The 8,958-nt window shown below is 51.5% G+C and overlaps 1 protein-coding gene across 6 annotated transcripts in view; it reads right to left on the reverse strand.

The window, feature by feature from the left end:
* PKNOX2 (PBX/knotted 1 homeobox 2) overlaps positions 1–4,370 on the reverse strand; it is an 89,887-nt gene extending 85,517 nt beyond the window's left edge. For 5 of the 6 annotated variants that reach the window (XM_053997027.1, XM_053997028.1, XM_053997026.1 and 2 more), the window contains exon 1: positions 4,324–4,365. The gene's annotated coding sequence lies outside the window, so the exon portion shown is untranslated. Of the gene's footprint in view, positions 1–4,323 lie in introns of all 6 variants that reach the window. The other variant, XM_053997032.1, reaches the window with a different exon arrangement.
* Between the last annotated feature and the right edge of the window lie 4,588 nt (positions 4,371–8,958).

Raw genomic sequence — 8,958 nt, forward strand, 5'->3', positions numbered from 1 at the left:
TGGTAAAAAAAAAAATCAAATCGTGATATAGCAGAAAAAAAATTAAATAAAAACGTTTTAAAAAATTAAGATAAAAAATAAAACAAAAATAAAACCAAAACTAAATCAGTTAATCTAAAATAAAAAGAAAACAAACCAAAAAATTAAATAAGAAATAACATGAAATTAAAATTAAATTAAAATAGGTAAGAAGTAAATAAAAATTCTTAAAAAATTGTAGACATGGTGCTTTGGGAAGTGGTTTAGTGGTGGATTTCACAGCTGGACCTGATGGTCTTGAAGGCCTTTTGCAACTCAACTATTTAACAAACACCAGTTAACCAGAGTTGGGAGTAGCCAGGGTTTGTGTTCCTCCTTGGAAGAGGAAAAGCCAAAAAAATAGGATATAATGAAGCAGTTGGGAAGCACTGAGGCCAAATTCCCTTCTTATTTATACAGCTGCAAACCACAGCTGGGCAAAGGCAGCCTGATCCCACTGGGACCACGGCTCCATCCCACCAGGATCGTGGCTCCATCCCATCCCATCCCGCCCGGGTCTGCCCACGGGCATTACCTGGAGCACCACCTCAGTCCTTGCAGGGCTGCAGGCACAGATAAACCCGAGTTTAAATTTAATTGAGGATTAATTCCCATCCTTCAGGATTATTATTTGGAGCCGGCATCTTAATGATCTGACTAATGACGCTGGGAATTAATTTATTTTTGGGCTAATTAGAGGGCATTTGTTAACACCCTCTTTGGTGGTGGCAAAAATTATTTGGGAATCAAGTTACTCGACAGTGCGTGGGATATTAAATGCAACTGGGAATTCTCTGGATCCAGTAAATTATCCCACTAACACCCCAAAAAAGCAGCTTTCCACATGCTGGAGTGAAGAGAGGGTGGGGAATAACGGGGGACAGGATGCTGGGATGCATCAGCACTAGCCATGGCCTAAAACAAAGATGATCCTGCTGCTCGATCTGGCTTTCCCACCAGGACTGCAGATGCCAAATCTCCCTTAGTTTATCCCTAAATGTGGCAAAAGTTTCCTCCTGACTTTAGGAAGCGTGGGCTGTTTCTCCTTGCATCCCTCCCACCCATCTCAGCTGCCCCATCCCATCACCCTGCCTCACTTCACTGATTCCTTCAAGCCACAGCAGCTCCCAGGAAAACCAGCTGTGCCAGACTGGGGCGTCCCAGCAGCCCAGGTTAATTTTCTCCTTGTCTTCAGGAAATATCCCAAGAATCCATCACACAAACCCAACCAGGATGCAGCTGGTACCCAGAGGTGCAGTCCTGCATCCCTGAGGATGAGGATGGAGGGCTGAAGGATGCTCTTCCCAGCAGGACCAAGCCAATACTTAAGTTTTGTGGGAGGATAAAAAAAAAAAAAAAAAAAAAAAAAACCAAACAAAAAAAAACCCTGTTATCACTCAGAGATTTACAGGTGCTGTCCATCAACTTGGAAAGAAGACAAGAAGTAATTCAGAAGTTCCCTGGAAAAGCCAAAATGACCCAAAATCCAAAACTGCCCCATGAGGGTCTTGTTTTATCCTTGAGTTGGAAAAACAGTTATTCCTGTTGTGCCAGAGGAGTAAAACACTCTTCTACCAATACAACTTCATGCATTTCATCCAAAAGAGGAGATTTCCTTAATTAAAAAAAAAAAAAAAAAACCTTAAGAAAAAAGATGAGATTTCCTTAAAAAAAGGTGACTTCCTTCAAAAAAAAACCACTTTTCCCTAAAAAAAAAAAAGGTTTCCCATAAAAAATGCATAACTTTTTGAAAAGGTAATTTCCTCAAAGAAAGGAAGATTTCCATAAAAAATGAAATTTCCTTTATTTCCCCCTCCCAAAAACGTTGGAAGGAAAATGGAATATGTTCCTACAAGCTCAGTGGGGAAGCTCAGCATCACTTTTCTCCCTGTTTTTTCCCTCACCCCATGATATCAAGGAGTGTTTAATGTTATTTATAAATAAATATCTAATATTATAAAGATCTCGGGTTAAAATGAAGGGGTTTATGGGCTGGCTTTGAGGGACAAGGGCTGCAAAGTGCCTTAAAAAGCCCAGTTTTGGGATGCTAAGGAACACGGCATCTCCTTCTCTTCCTGACATCGCCAGCTCCCCTATTAACCTCTCCTGTAATTAGCCTCAAGCAATTAACTTTTGCTCCTAACGAAGGAATCTCAGTGCAGGGAGTTAAATAAAATAGGAGGGAGGAGGGGAAAAAAAATAAGGGGGAATCCTGATCCCATCATCCGCCTGCCCCATATAGCTTAAACCCAAAACGAGGCGCTGTTTTTTCACCCAAATCTCCCAAAATCCAACTGATTCACTCAAACCCCCCTCCCCATCCACATGAGGCTGGAAAGAGCCCCCCCAAACATCAGACCCCAAAGGTTTTGGGGTGTTTTTTTTCAGGGAGCAGCCACTTTTCCACAAGGGGATGATGCCAGCCACAGCGAGTCAGTGCTTTTGGAGGCACGATGCCCAAAAGTTTCATCACAGCCATGTCCACCGAGCCACGCTCTGCTTTTCCCCACTCCAACCCCAAAACCTTTCAGGATTTAAAGGCAAAATAAGTTGAAAAAAGCCAAATTAAGCCATTTCCTCTCCTATTTTCTGCTTCTCCCCGGCAGACAGCTGTCCCGCATCCCAGCCAAAAATAATCCATCCCCCCCCCTTTCCTCAATCTAATCTCCCCGGCTGGGAGTTTGAAAATATCCTGCCGGGTTTAGGGTTTCCCGTTACCCGGTGGGCGGCGAGATAGTGGGAAAAAAGATCCTTGGGAGCGAGAAAAACCGGGAAGAGCCCAAACAAAGAGCCGGAGCCCAAGTTGAGCTTGGACACCAGGCGAGGACCGGGATGAAGTGGAGGGACACCTCAAAGCCTCGGCAAAACTTCCCGAGTTGCACAATGCCACCGGCAGAGCCACCCTCCCGCAGACAGAAATGCAACAAAAAATTCCAGGATAAATTTCAAATGATGATAATTATTATTATTATTAAGAAGAAGAAGCCCTCCCTGCATTGCTGCAGAGCCACTAAAAGGGATTTCTGGAGTGTTCATCCAACCCTGCGGGATGGGGGGAGCTGCCAAGGGGTCCCGTGGAGCGCTCCAGGGGGAAAGGGGTGCCCTGGGGGAAATGGGGTGCGCCGGGAGAAGGCGGCACTCGGGGGATCTCGGGGTGCACGCAGGGTTTGTCCCGGGAGAGGCGGCGGGATGCGGCATTCCTGCCAGGGCCACTGCCCGGGCACTGGCGGCGAGCCCGCATGAGGCCCTGCGAGGTGGCACTGCTGTCCCCCCGCCGCCAGCGGGTGTCCCGGGGGCACCGGGGGGGGACACCCCGAGCTCAGCGGGTGCTTTGCACAGCGGGGATGCTGCGGATGAAGCGCCCCCCCCACCCACCCGGCACGGGGGGCAACTTCCCGGCCACCAAACGCCCCGAGCTGGGGGCCACCAGCCCTCCCCGGGGGTGGTGACCAGCTGGGGGGGCTGCGGCCCCGCCGAGGGGGAGCTGTGGCCAGCCGAGGGGGGCTGGCATCCCTGGCAGAGGGCTCCGAGCAGCCCGGGGGGGTCGCACCCGCTCGGGGGGGGCTGCAGCCCCCAGGGGCCGGGGCAGCCCCGCCGCGGGAGCGCTCCCGGAGCTCGGGGCTCCGCCGCCACGGCAGCGAGCACGGGGGGCCGCGACCCCCGGGGGGAGCACTGGAAAGGGAGGGGAGGGGGGATCCGGAGCCGGCTGGGGGGGGTCTGCCCCCGGCCGGGGGTCGCAGCCCCCCTAAAAGCACGGCAGGCGGGAGGAGGCTGCAGCCGGCCGCGGGGCACGGCCCCCCGAAAAGCCCCGGCGCCCTCCCGGGGTTCTGCAACCGGGCAGCGGCGGCTGCAACTTGTGGGGGGGGGCTGCAGCCTTCGGGGGGTCTGTGAGCGGCCGGGGGTGCGCGACCCGCCATCACCGGACATGCCCCCTCCCGATGGCCGCAGCCGGCCGGCGGATGGGGAGCAGGGGGTGCAGCCCGCCCCGAGCGCTGCGTCCCCCCGAAATTATCGCGCCCGGCCGAGGGGCTCACGGCGGAGAACCGCAGTGGCACAACCGGCCGGAGGTCAGCCCGCAGGGGGAACCGGACACCGGGGACGGGCGGCCCGCGCTGCCCCGGCCCCGCACGGCCGGGGAGGCGGCGGGAACGGCAAGTTACTTCCCACACCGGAGGGGATGGGGGGTGGGGGGGGGGTGTCCCCGCCGTCGCCGCACGTGCCCCGCCGCCCGCGCCGCTTTGTCCGCCGGGCTCCGCGGCTCCGCCCGCCCCCGCGCGGCGGCCCCGCCGTGAGTGACAGCCCTACCTGCCCGCCAATCTTCATCACACCGACACCGGCCTGACAGCGCGGCCGCCGCTCGCCGCCCGCCCGCCCGCCCGGCCCCGCCGCGCCGCCGCCGACAGGCCCCGCCCACCGCCCGCAGCGACACGCCCCCCACGCCGAGCCACGCCCATTAAGGGCCCGCCCCCCGCGCGGGCACGCCCCCGGCCACGCCCCCTCGCCGCTCCCCTGAGCGCCCCCTGCTGGCCGGCGCTGCTCCCCGCGCTGCGCCCCCGCCCCAAACGGAGCCGCCCCCCCCGCCCGCTCCGGACCCCCGGTGTGCCCAGGACAGCGCTCGGACATCCCAGGACAGCGCTCGGACATCCCAGGAGAGCGCTCGGACATCCCAGGAGAGAGCTCGGACACCCCAGGACAGCGCTCGGACATCCCAGGACAGCGCTCGGACATCCCAGGAGAGAGCTCGGACACCCCAGGACAGCGCTCGGACACCCCAGGACAGCGCTCGGACATCCCAGGAGAGCGCTCGGACATCCCAGGAGAGCGCTCGGACACCCCAGGACAGCGCTCGGACACCCCAGGACAGCGCTCGGACACCCCAGGACAGCGCTCGGACACCCCAGGACAGCGCTCGGACATCCCAGGACAGCGCTCGGACCCTCCCCCGGCCCACTCTGCCCCTGCTGCCCCCAGCCAGATCCCCCGCACCGCATCTGCCTCCCCAGCAGCATCCGCCCCCCAGTTTATCTCCAGATACGCTGCCCCGCACCCCCCACGTACTGCCCCAGCACATTTTAGACCTCCCAACACACATTGCGCCCCGACACATACTGCCCCTCCAACTGCATCTGCTCCCTCCATATTTCCGCGCCCCCCTCCCCCCCGAATGCTTTTGCCACCCTAGACGGATTCAGGGCCAGCCCCGGTGGCCTCGGTGACCCCGACTCCCACCCCGGCCACCCTCGGAGTGCCCCCCCTCCATCAAACCCCCCAGGGGGGTTACCAAACCCGTCCACCCCCCAGCACAACCTTGACATTTAGGGTGCCCAGTGAAATCCCACCCCAAGCCCCTCCTGTGGTATTATCCCCCAGCCAAAATACTCTTACTTTGGAAAAACCTATTAATTACTGTTAATTTGGAGGGGTGGGAGGCTCCTGTCTGAGCATCTCCAACCCAAATTTTGGTCCACATGAGACATCAGCTGCCTTTCTCTCTCCCAAAGACCTGAAGATGACATTTCCCTGGAATCACAGTCATTGGGAGCACTGGGTCCTACAGCCAAATTTTCCCACATTTTATTGCAAAAGCCACAGGGACTGATTCTTCTGGATCAGTCTGGCCATAGTTTTTTTTTCTCCCAATTTTCCCTCCCCTTCCTTAATGAAAAATGCCACCAAGAACAGATTTAACAAGAAATGCTGAATTTCTGCCCATTTCCTAAAGATATTGGGTGGGGGACGGAGTCACTCAAAAGACCCCAGAGTTCCTTTGGAATAGGTTAATAGGTTAAGGAACAGATTAAAACTGGCTCCAAGGAGTTACAGAAGGATGCCCGAGCCAGGGGCACTAAGTGGGGTGCTAGGGATGGCCATGGGGTGCAAGGGGAAAGGTGGACAAACAAATTAAATTTAAATCCAGGAACCCAAAACAATTTAATTTTTTTCTGCAGTTTTCCAGAACAAACAGCCTCTTGAAAAATCAGTATTCCTAAATCCCTCCTTCTAGTTTATCCCAAAAATAAGTCCATCGAGAAAACATTTGCTCCACCATTTGTATTTGTACTTCCTACTTGGGAGCAGGCTCTAACACAAACTGATGTCCTTTGGGTTGGCCAATGAAGAGCAAGGGAAAATAGATGGCTCCCGCTTGGAATCCATCAATAAAATAAGAGAGAGAGATGCAGTGGCTGGTTGGGATGAATCTCACCCACTCCCCTCCAAAATGAAAAAAAAAAAAAATCACTGCATTGCATCGCTGAGAAAACCAGCAGGAACTGAGAGCATCCCCCCCAGTCCTTTGGAGATGTTGGAATGATTTATAGGAATTTCTTGCCTTGTAAATCAGCCAGCAGGACGTTTTTCCCCTCCCTTATTACTATTCCACAGAAGCGAGCGAAGATGAGGAGCCATAAAGCTGTCGCCGGTTGTTTCAACCAGCTGGGGATGCCAGACAGAAAATATTTTGGGTTTTGCAGAAGCTGGAGAATCGGAAAGGAAGAGAGGAGGGGAGGCAGATGGAAAAGCCATCACCGTGATATCAAAGGACCACTGGATCATCCACACTTGGCATCTCATCTTTCTCGCGTCTCATCTTGGAAAACAGGGATGGGAAAGAGCAGGCACATGTGGGGCATATTTTAAGCTACATCATTGCCAAAAATATCCAAGAGCTCAAAATGTTAGGGTTCTTGTGGTGCAGGGATATTTCCTCTGGAGCCAGCAGCAACGAGCTCCTCACATTCGTTCCTCAAGCATCCCAAGTTCATTCCTCAGGCATCCCACATTTGATCCTTGACTATCCCACATTCACTCCTTGGGCATCCCTCATTTATCTTCCCCAATTCGCTGCCAACTGCCAAAGCAATTCCTCCACTGGTTTTGGAATCTCACTTTAAAACTCCAGGGAAAGTATCCAGGCCCAGATTTTTCCTTCACAAAGGCAAAAGCTGCTTCTTCCCTTGAGAGATTTTTCCAGAGGTTAATTATCATCAATTATTATGCCTGGTTAAAAAAATACATTTCCCATTTGGATTGGCCACTTCATCACCCAGCTGTGGGAGCTTGTTGGAATTTTTTTGGTGATAAATTAAAATTCTCTCACACTCAATCTCGTAGTTATTTTCCCCAGGGAAAAAAAAGAAAAAAAAAAAGAAAAAAAAAAGAAAAAAAAAAAAAAAAAAGTCTTTCTGCTGCAACAGGTCATTGCTGAGTGATGTTTTTTTGTCAGGTCTCGTCCCACAAACCCTGAGCCTCCAGATCTCCAGGACAGGGGGTGTGTGGCTGCATCCCTACTGAGAAGAGTCTGGGTACCAGCTCACTTCTCACTTCTTCCCACCCTGGACTGCAGCTGGAAGGGATGTCCAAACCCCAAAACCAGGAAACCCTCCTTCAGACACCTTTTCCCATCCTTATCCCAATCCAGACTGCTGGAAAACCTCCCTGGAATTAAACCCCCTCCACTTAAAATTGCCCCAAATTCTGGGGGTTGTGCCATTTCCATGCCCCAGACTGGAGCATGGGCACCTCAGGGAGATTTTTTTGCACGTGTGAAGTCAATGTTGTAAATCTATAATTGCCACAAACTCACTGGCACTTCTTCCAGAGGACATGGACGGGTCCTCTCCAGAAGAGATGAGCACTTGCAGCAGGTTTGATAAAATATTAAACATTTGGCAAGAGCAGCGACACACATAACCAGCAATATTTACATTTTTACATAACAGGCTTCAGGAGAAAACAAATTACATAAAATATAGAGGTTTAGTCTCCATCATTTCACTGCTCCTCCATAAATAATTCAATTCTCTTTCCAAGATTGTATTATTGCTCGTGTCGGATTTCTCTAAGAAAAACTGTGACGGGATTCTCTGCAAGATGCATGAGAGCAAAACGGAGTAAATTATTCACCGATGGATGTTAAAAACAAGACTGGGTTTGGGGACCTTTCCTTGAGGCTGAACCTGGCTCAAGCACTGCAGCAGGTTGGAGGGGTACAATGTCCCTTCCAAATTACAGGGGGGGTGTCCAGCCCCTGAGGAGTTAAAAAATGCTACAAAGAAATCCCTAAAGACAATTTAGGACTTTTTTAGGCAGAGTGTTTCTCCAAACTGCCCCAGTGGTACCCACCAGCCCTTCATCCCTCTGGCTCGGGCACCACACTTGGCTCTGGCGATGACGTGCAAAGCAAATCGCTCATTAAAATTTGTGCTGGATTTTTAGGAGATATTTAAGGACATTAATATTTTCCTACACCTTTCCAGCAGTAAGTTTCAAGGAGTGAGAAGAAAACTGAGCATCAACCAATGCAGCCTTAAAAGCCACGTAGGGACCATCCACACAGCGAGTTGTCTGTCCAAACCCAACAATGCTTGTGCCAAATGTGGGATGAAATTAAAGGATTCTCCAAATTTTAACTGCTTAGCTCATGGAAGATTTCTGTATAACTTGATTTTCCCTCCGTTTTTGGTACTTCACTCACAGGACAACTCCTCCTGTTACCTGTGCACATGATTTTCCTGGGAATAATAATATTTACAACACCAAGACAATGATGTTATTTTTGAAGCCACTGTGCATTTTAAACAATCTCAGATGCACAAAAACGAGCATGTAATTTCACAAGAACTAATAGATAAATACATGGGAGAATATAATTAAGGGGTTTATCAATAATCCATAGGGACAAGGAGGATATATTAAGAATAAGTGATCAGTGCCAGGATGGCTCTATATTCCCAGAAGTTTTCCTATGCAAGATTAAATAAGATTAGGTTTATTTCTTGTGAGAGATTGATGGATTGATAATAAAGAAAGCTAAAGCCAAAACAAAGGATTTTTCCCCATTGATGGGGGGAAATCCACCAAGCAGCTGGGATTGAGTGGGAAAATATCTAAAAAAATGGGATTTCTGCCCTCCCCACACTGGCTGAGTGGGGGTTGATG

The sequence above is a fragment of the Vidua macroura genome, chromosome 22 (genome assembly GCF_024509145.1).
Source record: "Vidua macroura isolate BioBank_ID:100142 chromosome 22, ASM2450914v1, whole genome shotgun sequence".
NCBI lineage: Eukaryota > Metazoa > Chordata > Aves > Passeriformes > Viduidae > Vidua > Vidua macroura.